The sequence below is a fragment of the Cricetulus griseus genome (genome assembly GCF_003668045.3).
Source record: "Cricetulus griseus strain 17A/GY chromosome 1 unlocalized genomic scaffold, alternate assembly CriGri-PICRH-1.0 chr1_1, whole genome shotgun sequence".
NCBI classification, from domain to species: Eukaryota; Metazoa; Chordata; class Mammalia; order Rodentia; family Cricetidae; genus Cricetulus; species Cricetulus griseus.
In genome coordinates this window covers 253,976,696-253,990,805 of record NW_023276807.1, presented here as the reverse complement: position 1 = coordinate 253,990,805, position 14,110 = coordinate 253,976,696, and the positions used below count along the sequence as shown (strand labels likewise).

Sequence of the window (14,110 nt, the reverse complement as noted above, 5' to 3'; positions counted from 1 at the left end):
TAGTTGAACAGATGTCTTTGTTGTATGAATGTGCTTCTTTTGGGTATATGCCTAAGAGTAGGATTGCTGGATCTTGTGGTAAACTGATACCCATTTTCCTGGGGAATCGCCATACTGATATCCAAAGTGGCTGTACAAGTTTGCACTCACACCAGCAGTGGAGCAGAAAAATCATCCACTAGAACAACTCTTAAAACAGAAAGAATTTAACTGGGGTTGACTTACAGTTTCAGAAGTTTAGTCCATTACCAGAAAGGTGGGAACCATGGCAACCCACAGGCAGACATGATTTTGAAGAAGTAGCTGAGTTCTACATCCAGATCCATAGGCAGTGGGGAAAGAGAAAGAGATGCTGGGACTGACTTGGGCTTCTGAAACCCCAGAGCTCACCACCAATCACATACTTTCTCCAACAAGGCCACTCCCTGATGACCAATTACTCAAATATTTGAGCCCGTGGCAGCCATTCGCTTTCAAACCCCCACAGAAAGCATTAGTTGCCAGATTATGATAGGGCCTGGTAAGTGAGTACCACTTCAAGCAATCTCTCTGTGTCACCATTTTACAAATAATGAGGCCAGTATGACAAAGCAATAAGGAATCTTTCCTAGGGTCATAGATTTACCAAGTGGCAGAAGGGAATTAACACCAACTTAGATATCCTCCCCTATTCTGTACCCTACAGGTGATTTTTCTATAGAAACAATCAGCACTTTTTGAGAACACTGGCTTTCTGCTGCATGAGCAACTTGTTTTTACCAGCAGGCCCATATATTAGGGAAAAGAGATGGGAGTGAAAGAAGTGTGGAGATAAAAATGGTGTTCAGGGAGGGACCAAACACTCCAGGCTTTCTGGTGATCCATCTTATGTCACAGTCTTTAGAGACTGAACCCGGACTGTGATGTCAATCCCCAAGAGACTGAAAGATTGGAAATGCAATGCTAAGTGAGAACAGGTAACACATCAAGATTCCAACAGGGATCTCTCCAATCCAGCGTTATTCTCTTTCCCTATAGAAGACATTTACCTAGAGTTGATCCTACTGGATTTTTTGTTCTAATAATGGGAATAATTATGATAAAACTCTACATAGATCTCTGAGCAAACTGGAATTTGAAAGGAAAGATTTCTATCATCATCATCTTCTCCCAAGATAGTCCTAACGAAAGAACTTATCAATGTTGTTCCTTCATTTTATCATAAAGAATTACTATGTTTTTAATTATATGTGCATTCATTGATATTGGTGTATACAGTGCCTCTTGAGCCCAGAAGGAACATGAGATGCCCCTAGACTTAAAGAAGTTTATGAGCCCCCTGATGGGGGTACAGGGAAATGAACTCAGATCCTCTAGAAGAGCAGAAAGTGTCATTAACCACTGAGCAATCTCTTCAATCTGTGTTCCTTTATTTTTATTGGTATTTTAATTATAGAATTTATGAAGTGTGGTGTGATAATTTGATATATATATATATACAGAGTAAAATGGTCAAATCAGGATGGTTAACATTTTTATCTAAATTAAGAAAATAATTAAAGTGTGTAATCATACATATTTCAGGGGTACAATGTAATATTTCAAGCAAAACACAAAAAAACACCTCACCTACTGGAAAGGGAGCAGACAGAGAATACTCAAACACTGCTGGCAGGAAGGTAAATTAGAACAGTCACTAAGGAGCACAGTATGAAGGATCCTCAAGAAACTAAAAATAGATCCATATGCTCTAGTCATCTTACAATAAGGCTTTAAAGCACCCTACACTCAGCTATTCATGTAGAGTCTTGAGTGTTACACTCAAATGTGCAAACCCTGCATTTTCACTGAGTTTCAACATCTGCCTTCCTTGATCATCTCTGTAGGAGAATTGCCAATAGTAACATTTAAGCTCTTTTTTTCCCTAAGTGACAATATTACACACCAAAAAGAAAGCAAAAGAGTTTCTTCTCACTGATATTAGAAATGCTTAAAATTTAATATATTTTGAATGTCAGCATTCAGCTGGAAATATATAGCATATAAATAGATCAGTGACACAATGGTGATATTTATATTCAGTTGGAAGTTCAAATGTGTGTTCACTGAAAATAGGGAAGAAGTATCAAGTCAAATTAAGTTGTATACTGTTTAAAGTGATCAAGCAAATATTTTAGTTTCTTTTGTGTGGTTTTGCCTTTCACCTGTCAGGATCTCTTAGCAAACATCACTTTTGTGGCTGGAAATGAATATAAAATAGTCTGGTGTGTGGTATTTGAGTAGTAGTTAGCTTATCTTTCTTTATAAATCCAGCTTGGGTCTGGATAGAATAATGGAGGTGAAATAAGACTATATGGTCCCCTTCCTAGGATAGTAATAGAACAATCTTAAAACATAATTAGGAATATGGCAGTGCAAGTCTAATCTTGATGTAGTGGGAAAACAGTGCTCCTGAGCTTCTCTATATTTAATTATTGCTAAATTGGCAAAAAGTAGCTAGAATTGCCTCTGATAGTGGTTTTGATATGTTAGGGATCTATATAATTTTATTAGTTCTGGATGTTTAGAGCTACATATATCCCAAACTGTAGCTCAACATCATAAATAAATCATTCCAAAATACTACATTATTGAAACAAGAAATGAGAGAAAAGAAAAATAATACTGAGAGAAAAGACAGGAGATTACCCATCAGCCTAAGTGGGTTATGCAGTTAGCTCAAATCTCTGCCTACAGGATTTGACACTCAGCAGCTTCATAGCTCTGGGTAAGTTAGAGGACAGTAAAGGAAATATAGGCTGGAGGGACATGAGGGGCAGTTCTGACACTGAAGGCATCTGCCCTGAAGAATGATGAGCAGGGTTCATGACCCACTTGACAGAAGGTAGAAAAAAATGAGGAAATTAAAAATAGAGAGGATCATGAAAATGTAGAAAATAATTTTATAGATTTGCATTTAAGAGTTTAATTCCTGATGTTTGCCAGATCCTTTAATACATAGATTTATTTTTTATTTTATTCTAAAGGCACAAATGAATATACCAGAACTGTGCTCTTGTCTGGAAAGTTGACATGTCTCTCTGTGTCCAATAAATGTTTTCCCATAGTCTTTTGCTTGATCTTCATGACTCATGTGTTATTACATACTTGTTTGTCTTTGAAAACTTTCGTTGAGAAATTATCTGTAATTCTGATGTACCTGCCTTTATTTTCTTTCACAGCTCTAAATATACTTCCTTTGTTCTGTATATTTAGCAACTTAACTATGATACTATGTATGGACTTTCTGGCTTTGTCCATTTGTTGCTCTATATAACTCATGTACTTAGATGAGCCTCTCAACAAAAAAAGCCAGAAGGGCATGAGACAATATATTTCTCTTTCTGAAAGATAACAATTACCAGCCATGAAGATCCAGCAAAATTGTCTCTCATGAAAACTTCTAGAACTGATAGACATTTTTTTTCAGTAAAGAGGCAGGAAACAAGAATAATACACACAAAACCACCAGCTATTCTATATGCTGATGACAAACATACCAAGAAAGAAATCAGTAAAACAACCCCATTCCACAATAGCTTCAACAAATATTTTAGAATAAACCTCACCAATGAGGTAAAGGATATTTACCATGAAAATTTTAAATTTCTGCAGAAATAAATTGAGAAGACACTAGAAGATGAGAAGGCACAGTATGCTCATGGATTAGTATAATCAATATTGTGAAATGATCGTCCTGTCAAAAACAATGTATAATTCAATGCAATACAATTTTTTAAAAAAATTCCATTCTTTACCAACATAGAAAAGCAATCTCAAAATTAGCATGGAAGCATGAAAGACTTAGGAAGACCAAACCAATCATGAACAAAAGGTACAGTTCTTGGGATTTCACCATACTGGATTCCAAGATATGTTCTGGAACAATAGTAATGAAAATAACCTTTACTGGCAAAAAAACAAAAACAAGAAAAAAACGACCTGTCAATAAATGGATCAATAGAACTGAATAGAGGACTCAGACATAAGACCATCTATCAGACACAGCCATCTAACAAAGTTGCAAAAAATACACATTGGAGCAGAGATAGCTTCTTCAACAAATGGTGTGAGTAACCATATGTCTTTAGAGAAGAAAATGCTGTCATGTGGTACAGGAATTAATCACAAGCAGATGTATATTGTATGCTTCCACTTTTGTGTATATAAATGAACCAAATTCATAAAAAAGGAAGATAAAAATATTTTTATCAAGAAGGAATAAAAATATTTTATCAAGAAGGAATAAGCAGACATGTTTAGTCGATACACCATTTCAGTTTTGCAAATTTAAAAACTCCTAGGCAATATAGGAAAATGTTAAAATGATCATTCTGTTAAATTCATTTTCCTACTGATAGGAAAATGCTTAAGATGCTAGCTGTATTTGATGGAATTTTAACCACATGTAAGCAAATATCTTGGGGTGGTTTGAATTAGAACAACTCCCAAAGGCACAAATATTTGTTCCAGTTGATAGAACTGTTTGGCAAGGAAAGGGGGTGTGGCCTTGTTGGAGAAGGTGTGAAACAGGGAAAAGATTCCTGTGATTCCTTGTGCCCTCTCTCTGCCTTAGAGTCATGGATCAAGATGTGAACCTCCAGCTGCTGTTCCAGCACCATGCTTGCCTGCCTGTTGTCATGCTTCCTCACATGATGATCAGGGACTTTAATCCTCTGAGACTATAAGCCCCAAATAAATGTTTCCACCTACAAATTATCTTGGTTATGGTGCCTTTTCACAGCAATACAAAAATACCTAAGAGAGACCCTAAACTCTTATTTTTTTCCTATGAGACCATAATAACCTCTTTATCTTCTTCATGTTACTCTAACACATTCCTGCCTGAAGATCTTGGCCATAACTGTCCTGTCCCTTCCTATTTATTTGTATTTATTGATCCATACAAGACCTGGTCAAATGTGTTGTCTTCATAATATTTTCCAAATTACCTCATAAGTAATCGGAATTATTTTCTTTCTCCTCATTGTTGCTTGCTTTCTTCGTGATTTTTATTATGACTTTATTATCGCACTGGAATGTAAATGACATTTTAGCTTGGACTTTGTCTCATTATTTAGTTTTTAAACCCAGATTCTTCAATAAAGGCTGATATATATATATATATATATATATATATATATATATATATATATTCCTATCCCAGATGTCCAAACGTCTGCCCACTCTCCCATAACCTGTCAAATAAATGAGGCAGATGTTTTTTATTTCAAAATAGCAAATAATACTTAACCTTAGGAAAATTATAGAACATAAAGTATTAGTAGGAAGAAATATGAGAGAAAATGACATCTGAAAACAGATGTTTAGTAGGAGCATAAGACTTAAACTCAATATACATGTACACACACACATATATCAATGTATGTGTGTGTATGATAATGTATATACATATATGTGAGTGAAAAGAAAGATTACTTTGGGAACAAAAGATGAGGGGATTTTCTTGTCTTTCAATTTCTAATAATCTCTATTATATTGAAAACTACCTTTAAACCTAACTTGGTTCTTAATATTTGAAAACTGAAACTGTTAAGGGAGTGGAGAGATGATTTAGTTGTTTATAATGTTTACTGATTTTGTGGAAGACTAGTTTGATTCCTAGAACCAACATCAGGCAGTTCACAACAGTCAGTAACTCCATTTCCAGGGTATCTGATCTCTTCTTCAGGCCTCTGAGGGTATCTGTACTCGTTTAGACACACACACACACACACACACGCACGCACGCACGCACGCACGCACGCACGCACGCACGCACGCACGCAATTTTAAAAAAATGAAAGCAAATGCTAAAAAAGTATAACATTATAACTAGAACTGGAAATGTATGTTTCTTAATGGTATATTATTACCCACCATGCATGAGGACCTGAGACTAGCACTATAAAAATAAAAAATTCAAAGGCTGACATTAACACATGTACTATAATAATTCAATAGTATGTATAATTTCAAATTGAATGATTTTGAAAGTATTTACAAGAATAAGTGATTCCATTTGCTTTTAAACTCAAATGGGTTCAATTCGCTTTGCAAACCTTTTCATGTTTACAGTTCTCAGCTCTAGACATAATACCCTCCACAGATGGTGGGTGCTATTTGATCCCAGCCCTTTCTAGAAAATTCACATATGTCAGCAAATGAGCCTAAAACAACTCCAGGTTTCAAATGCAAAACATTTGTAAATTGCACTGATTCATAATCAGGACAACATAATAAACTACAATCTAGCCATTCTCAGTGGTCTTATTCAACAGGAAAAAAAAAGCACCATAGAATGGAAGCCAGGAGAGAATGTGGAGCTTGGCTCTTCCAGTGCTATGCTTTTAGATATCCAATTACTTGCTTGTGGAAAGTACTGGAATGACAGCTGTGAAGAATAAAACCACTCATCATTTCAGATAAAAGAATGAAAGACCAGACTTGCCATTAATACAAAGGACACCCAAGAAAACAGTCTATTTCCCAACTCAGATGAAATTCTTGGCAGGCCACCGTTGCATTTTCTCTGTCCATCTGTCTCTACTCCAGGTGGTTTTGCTTATTAATTTAATATTAATTATTATTCACATGTTTGTATGTCAAGTTTTTGTAGTACAGGAAGGTTACTTGTAACCTTACTTACTTTTCTGTCTTACTTACTTTTCTGTTGCTGGGATAAAACACCAGGAAAATGGCAACTTATAAGAAAAAGTGTTTAATTTGGCTTACAGTTTCAGAAGTTTACAGTTCATGAGGGTGGAACCAAAACATGGCAACAGCAGCTGCTGAAGCTCATATCTCAAACCACAAGTAGGAGACAGAGACACTGGGGATAGCTTGAGTCTTTTGAAACCTCTAGTCTGCTTCTGTGGCACACATCCTCCGATAAGGGCATCCATCTTACTCCTTCCTTAATTCTAATCCTACTAAATTCCAACTTAATCTGCATTCTTATCCTCCTTAATCTAATGTGTTCAGCAACTGAGGACCAACCATTCAAATATATGAGCCTATGGGGGCCATTTTTATTCAAACCATCACAGTTATAGTACTGATTCTATGTTTAAGTACATTATTACTTTTCATGTCCTGAAATGACTGAAGAAATCCAAAGCTATGCAGTGTGGATATGAATAGATCCTGCTGCTGATATGGATAGATCCTGGGGTCCCACAAAAACACCAGGCTACAAAACTCACACAGTTGCCCACATGTAGAGGGCCTGGTTTGGTCCCATGCTGGCTCATCTGCAGGTCTAGAGTCCATGAGATCCTGCAATTTTGAGTCAACTGGCTATCTGGATTTCCCTGTCATGACCTTGACCCTACTTGCTCATATAATCTTTCCTCCCTCTCTTCAAATGGACTCTGGTAGCTTAGTCTTGTGTTTGGATGTGGGTCTCTGAATCTGCTTCCATCCGTTACTGGATGACAGTTCTGTGATGATAGGGTAGTCACCAACCTGATTGCAAGGGAAGGCCAGTTTAGGCACCCTTTCCGATGTTGCTAGGGATCTTAACTGGGGTACCCCTTGTGGATCCCTGGTAATTTCCTTAGCATCAGGTTTCTCCCTAGCTACATAATGGCTCCCTCTCTTCACATATCGCTTTCACTGCTCTCCCACCACATTCTTTCCCCAACTCCACCATTCTGTTCCCTCGTGCTCTCATCTCCCATCCCTCCCTTTGCCCTCCAATCCAAGCTTTGAAGAACAGGTGTGATTTCTTGCAACCAAAAATACTCTGATCAAATAAAGCCACAGTAATGGTTAGCAAGCAGCTTGCATAAGCAAAGACCAACTGACTTTTCTTTTTCAGGAGAGTAGTTCCATGTGAAAACAAAATATGTTTCAATATTAAGCAAACACTCTTGTTTTGAAAGCGAATCAACAAAGGGGTTTGCAGTCCCTCTGCACCTGTGTCCAGCCCAGTCTGCTGGCAGCAGATTAAAGTTGAAAACCAAATTAATAACATGAAAATAAAAGGAGGGAAAATATGTCTCTAAATTAAGTGCAATATGCAAATACATCTGAGAGAAGCTGGCTGTAGCTAGAGATAGTTGATTAACTCTGAGAGGTTCCAAATCATGTATGAAGAACCCATTTCATCAGATGGTACAATGTTTGGCTACAACATATATAAATACAATGACTGGAGGGAAATGGCAATACTATCTTTCTTTTTCATGTAAAAGAAGTCAGGAGTGAGCAGAGAAACTTATAAACACCATGTTGTCATCAAGGATCCAGATTTACAACTTTCTATGTCATTATTCAAGTAGGAAGTGCCTGCTATTTCTAAGGTGTCCCAAGATTTCAGAGAAATAGCTGGAGTGCCTTCCCCCCACCTTGCCACTTGGCAATGCAGACCAGAAGAAGAACAAAGACAAACTAAAAGAACATTTTGATTTCCTAAATAGCTCCAGTCCTTAAGTAGCCTTCCTAAAGTTTTATACAGTCCAGAGTTTCTGCTGTTGTCAGCAGAATTTATAAGACCATGACTAACTGGCTACTATGTAATCAGAATTTTCTCTACTATGTTTTTAAGGGTGATAATCCAAATATAATTTAAAATTTACCTAGTATGGCAGAAGGGGACAATCAAATTATTTTTAGGTAATTAAAAGGTACATGAAAGTGAGACTTTTTTCAATAAAGGGAATGACATGGACTTTATGGCAGGCATAGATAGAAAAAAAAGGACAAATTGAACTTTTTCCCTGTCTTCAATACACCATGACCCTCCAGGGAGCAAAGGTCATTTCCCCTACCTATCTTCACAGCTCTAAAAAGTGTACCATCTCTGCTGCTTTTGTGATGTTCATGGAGGGCCAGTGGGTACCAGGTTCTTTGCTATCTGATAACATTCACCTCTTTGACTCACTTGAGTGTACATGAGATATTAACTCAAGAAAAAAAAATGAGACTTGATCATTCATAATGAAGATCTCAATAACACATAAAAACAAGCAAGCAGATATACAAAAAGGAAGGGCAGAATGGGGAAAAGCAGGGAAAGAGCTGGAGAAGTTGGGGTCAGGACATGAAGTGCATAGAACAGTGGACACAGTGCTATTCCTATGGTTTGACACATGGAACTGGTGATGGCTTAGGAGTCTCACTGACCTTGATTTAACTTTTGAACTTGCCTTTTCTTAACTATATCATGCTGGCCATGTCCCTCTCTTTGCAAAGTTTTATCATGTGGACATTAATTGAAATAGAAGTGCCAGGAATTGTACCAGATGGATTCACAATGAACACTAGTCCCTGTTATCTTTTGCTGTTCACACAGATGGTTTCTTTCCTCACCAGAGTCATGACACATTTTTTTATGCTCCTGAAAGCTAGGAATACAATGCAAGGCAAGATATTTCCTATGCAAAAATGCATTGAAATACAATAAAGTAGATGTTCAATAAAGTTGACTTTGTTTGCACTCATATGAGCCAGCTGTTACTCTGTAACTCACCATTTCTTAACTAGGCAAAGTTGTATTCCTTTGACATGTAAGATAAGTAGATCTAAGACCAAAAATCACCTTACACTTTCAGAAAATAGGAGGAGTTGAGAGTAGGGGAAAGCTACTTCTATATCTCTATTCATATTTAATCACAAACTAATCCACTCCTGATTTAAATACTTTATAGTTTTGTGTTTCATTATATAAAAGTTAAAATGTTAAATAAATATAATTTATGGAAACATTTATCTACTGCTTTCCATAATGGATGTCTTAACAATTCATTTCTTTTCTGTTTCTTCTATTGAAATGTCATTGAAACTGTGCTCTGAAGTTCTCCTCAGAGACTCAGTCGGAAGAGCGCCCGTTATGTTTGAGCCCATTCTCTGCAGCTCTTGCCTGCACACTTCATTAAATGTTAAATATTGTGAGGCAAATTTATTCATCAGTGTCCATCACAGTACTTCATCTTATCACTTGATCTCGGCTCTTCTTCTTGCACTAAAAATAGTAAAATTAGAGCATGTTATATTTAATGAAGAGATTTTCTTAAGTTAAAGAATATATAATATGCTTAAAAATCTTGCTGTGCCCATGAATAAGGAGACTTCATTGGCTGGAAAAGGTACATAACAATTGAAATAATACCATCTTCCCACACTATTCAATGTCTGTTTAAATAGCCTGTCAAACTCCTTTTAGTCAGCTCGAATTACTTGCAAACACTGAATTTTTAAAAACACATTCATACAAGAGGACCGTAAACAACAAGCTCAATTTCCTTGAAGAAACAATGCATTTAATGAATCTGCAAAGTGTAGACAAGCTATTTTATTTGAGCTTATACTGCATGAAAAAAGGAGGCTATAAAATGGAACATCAGGAAAATACTCCCCCAGGACAATCAGAGGAATTTCATTATTGGAAATCAGAAAGAACATTGTTCTAGAAGCTTAGAGAGTACTATATGGCCTGATTTAAAAAAAAAGAGAGAGGAGGGATTATTGCTATTTCTTGAAGGATGGGCAATGAGCCAAATAGACTCTAAGGTGAAGGCATTCATGGAGAAAGATTATTAGGAAGTGCTGTTGGTATCAGCACCTATGGAAAGGAGGGCAAATAAGCCAGGTTGGCAGGGGAAAATGTTGAGTGGCTGCAAAATGATAGATAATTTCAGCCACTCACAGAGGGAGATTTGCATCAGAGACAGCTCTGAAGAGGTCTTAGGAATGGATGGGGAGATTCTTATGCCCTTGGTATGGGACCTGGTGCAAAGAAATACTCCTCTGCAGAGGAAATTCTCAAGAGGGCTGAAAGCTGTGTTTGCTTGCTGATACTCAGAAACTGAGACAACTGTTCCTTCATTCTAGAAAGAGAATCTAGATGCTTAATAAATATCTTAAATAATTCTTTTAAAACTATCAGTAATGCCTCAAGGTAAAAAGTGGTTGGTTAAAAATAAAGCCACACAGATTATATCTCTCCATATATTGATTTGTTTCATGGCTGCCCAATCTAAACATCTGGAGGATAAAGGCAGGCAGGTTGGTATGGGAGTTTCAAAGTCCTAGCAATTAGTCATACATATAGAGTCAAGTCACTATACTCTCCGTTCTTTACCCATGGCTAGTAAGGTCGAGGATCTTGGAGGAGAACCTACAACTGCCACTTTACTAAACCAGCACAATCCCTAAGTATTTTCTAAATGTTTAACCTTATACCTACATGTAAGTGTTGTTATTACCCTTCATCAAAGAAACTTCTCCTTTCCACAGACAGAGACCATTACAGAAAGTCACAGACAAGCAAAACAGAGAACAAGAGACTAAGTGGATCCTGATCCCAACTGATACATCTACGACATAACTGTACCTGTGGTTCAAGGATCATTGTGGGGGTGGCAGAAAGGGAAAGATTTAAACAGCCAGAGAAATAGGAAGTTTGCTGTGACATCAGGTCTCCTAGACATGTCAGAGAGGCTATACCAACAAAGTTTCATCAGCATGGCTGCCTAAACAAGACCTGAATAACAGTGATACCAATTGACATGTTAGCATGAAAGAGAAAAAGCCCATGGGATCTCATCACTAGAGAAAGAACCACCGGCATCTGTTGAATAATCAGAGTTGCATAAATGGTCTTCCCAGAAGGGAAAACACACCAATAGGTCATGAATTTTGGAGTAATAAATGCCTACATCAGAAACATACCTTTCAAGTAAATAACAAAATGCTTATCAGAGTACAGAAAAGCAAGAACAAAGCAAACTCTAAAAAGTAGAAGCCAGAAAGGTCACAGGGCAGAGACTTCCAACCCTTGAGGAGACCATATGTCACCACGGTATGCAGCAGGTCCTGGCCATGTAGTCTGATGGTTTTCTATCTTTATTTAGTCTGGACTCCCTTGCTGAAAAGTCCTCATTCATCCTTAGGAATGGGAATGTTTACCCTTTGTCTGATCTTCATCTGTATCTTGGAAGTATGAAACTTGATTTTTTTAAAACTTTCCACAGGGGATTGTGGGTAACAGTTTTCCTTGAGTTTCAGTGGAGACTTTGAACCTGGAGTTATGAGCAATGCTAGAACATTTAAGATCTTTTGACCTCTTGGAGGTGGCCTCTATGCATTTTGTATTATGAAATGAACATGATCTCTTGAGAGACAAGAGAGAAATGGCATCTTTTAGACCTGAAATACTCCCTAAATGCCCATGTGTTAAAAGCTTGCTTCCTAACTCCTTGCTCATGAGAGGTAACAGAAAATATAAAATATAAGGTTTGTAAGTTATTTTGTATAACCTTCAACAGAATTATAAGACTCTCACTAAACAAGAAGGAGCCAGGACACCGTCATCCTAGACAGTCTGAACTGTTGAAGACTACTTGAAAAGTGTGGGTTTAGACCTCCAGACATTTGAGTGTTAATGGTCTGGGCATTGTTTTGATCTCTATAAATTTGTCCATGCATATGTTTTGAATACCAACCATGCCAGTCTAAAAAATAAAACAAACAAAAACTCTTAAAATTAGTTGTGTTGTGGAAATCTGTATGTTAAAGGTACTACCTCAGGCAAAACTCATTTAGAAAGGATATTATGGTTAATTCTAAGGTGGAGTCATCAACTTACTTAAATAGATAGGTCAATCGGATTTTTCAAATTGAATGACAAGGTAATTTTTATACTCTCATCCTGGGTCGAAGACCAATAGGCAAGATGCCCAGAGTGCTGAGTTTGGCAGATGGAAAGCACAGAAATCGCTTAAGCCTTAGCTCGGCAAAGTCGCTTATTTCTGCTAATTTAATTAGGAGTGATTCCTTGGCAGGTGATAGTTTTATCCACAGTCAGCATTATTCAGCAAATTTTATGAATTCACTTTCTGTTTAGTGAGGCTTGTTTCTGTAAGTGAGACAGAAATTCAAAATAGTGTGTCTAGTTCTGACACCTCATACCCCAGAGACTATCCAGAAGCAAGTGGACCCAAACTCTTGAGTTTTATCACCTCAATTCAGCAAATAACACTGGCTAATTGAATTTCAGAATGAGGGTGCAGGAAGCACATCTCATAATGAATTTTACTATCTCTCAATCATCTCTCTGGCAGAAATATTAGGAGAAAATTTGTCAATTTATGCTCCCACAGTCCTCAAATTCAAATGGCTTGAGATAATTGAAGCATGAGTGATGAGAGATGAGCATTTTAATAGTGATATCTTGATTCTGGCAATAACTAAGATTCACTCTAAGCCCTAAGATTCCCCCATCAGATTTGAGGCAGTTTGCCACTGTGAAGATGTTACTAGAATATTCAAATTCTGCCTTCTCTGCAGTGGTGTATCAGAAAATATTTGTGTCTTCCACAGCACCTCTTAAGGCTAACATGTAACTGTTGGATACATTTACAATTGGACAAAATCAACCTGTCTTAGATCTGAGACATTGTCTCCAGGTCTTACATGAGCTACAAATTTTCATTTTCATCTGCACAATAAGGACACGTGGGTGATTACCAGTGCTTCTGACTGCCAACACCAGCTTCTCCATTCTTGTCTTCTACATTCATATCTGCAAGCCTATAGTTTATATAGCTTATAGTTTATAAGACAATGCCTTACATCTTTTTGGAACGTGCTTTTTAATACATGTTCTCAGATTTCAGGTGGTGTACTGTAAGACTTTTCAACCTCTATAAATGCTTAATCCCTCCTATAAATAAGAAGCAGACACCCACAGCTAAACACTGAGCTGAGCTGCTTTTTATATACCCCTTATCTTCAAAATTTTAGATAATAGTCAAACATAAAAGAAGTAACTGGATCATTAGCTTCCAGGTATTATCCTAATTGAACTAAGCACAGATGCTAACTCTTTATATTTGAAAAATATGGTTTCAAATTTTCTCAATATATATCATAGAAAATACGCAGATTCAAATCTAAGCTGTACTCTTCCCAAAGGCTCATAGTTGCATCTCTGTGTAATCTGCCTTCATTCATTTCTACTTGAGAGTAGAAAACAGAAATAGAGGCTTGGCCAATCAGATATATTCATGAGAATCTGATGGGGGATGTCCTTCTGCATGCTGTGAACATATATTTCTCTTATTGGTTGATGAATAAATCTGTTTCA

General features: G+C 36.9%; 1 long non-coding RNA gene across 1 annotated transcript in view; it reads right to left on the bottom strand.

Annotated features, from left to right (window-relative positions):
* The window catches only part of LOC107977801, a 90,285-nt gene extending 89,961 nt beyond the window's left edge, over positions 1–324 (bottom strand). Inside the window, exon 1 of the long non-coding RNA XR_003480874.2 lies at positions 226–324. This is a non-coding gene — a long non-coding RNA (uncharacterized LOC107977801). The remainder of the gene's footprint in view (positions 1–225) is intronic.
* Positions 325–14,110: the final 13,786 nt, after the last annotated feature.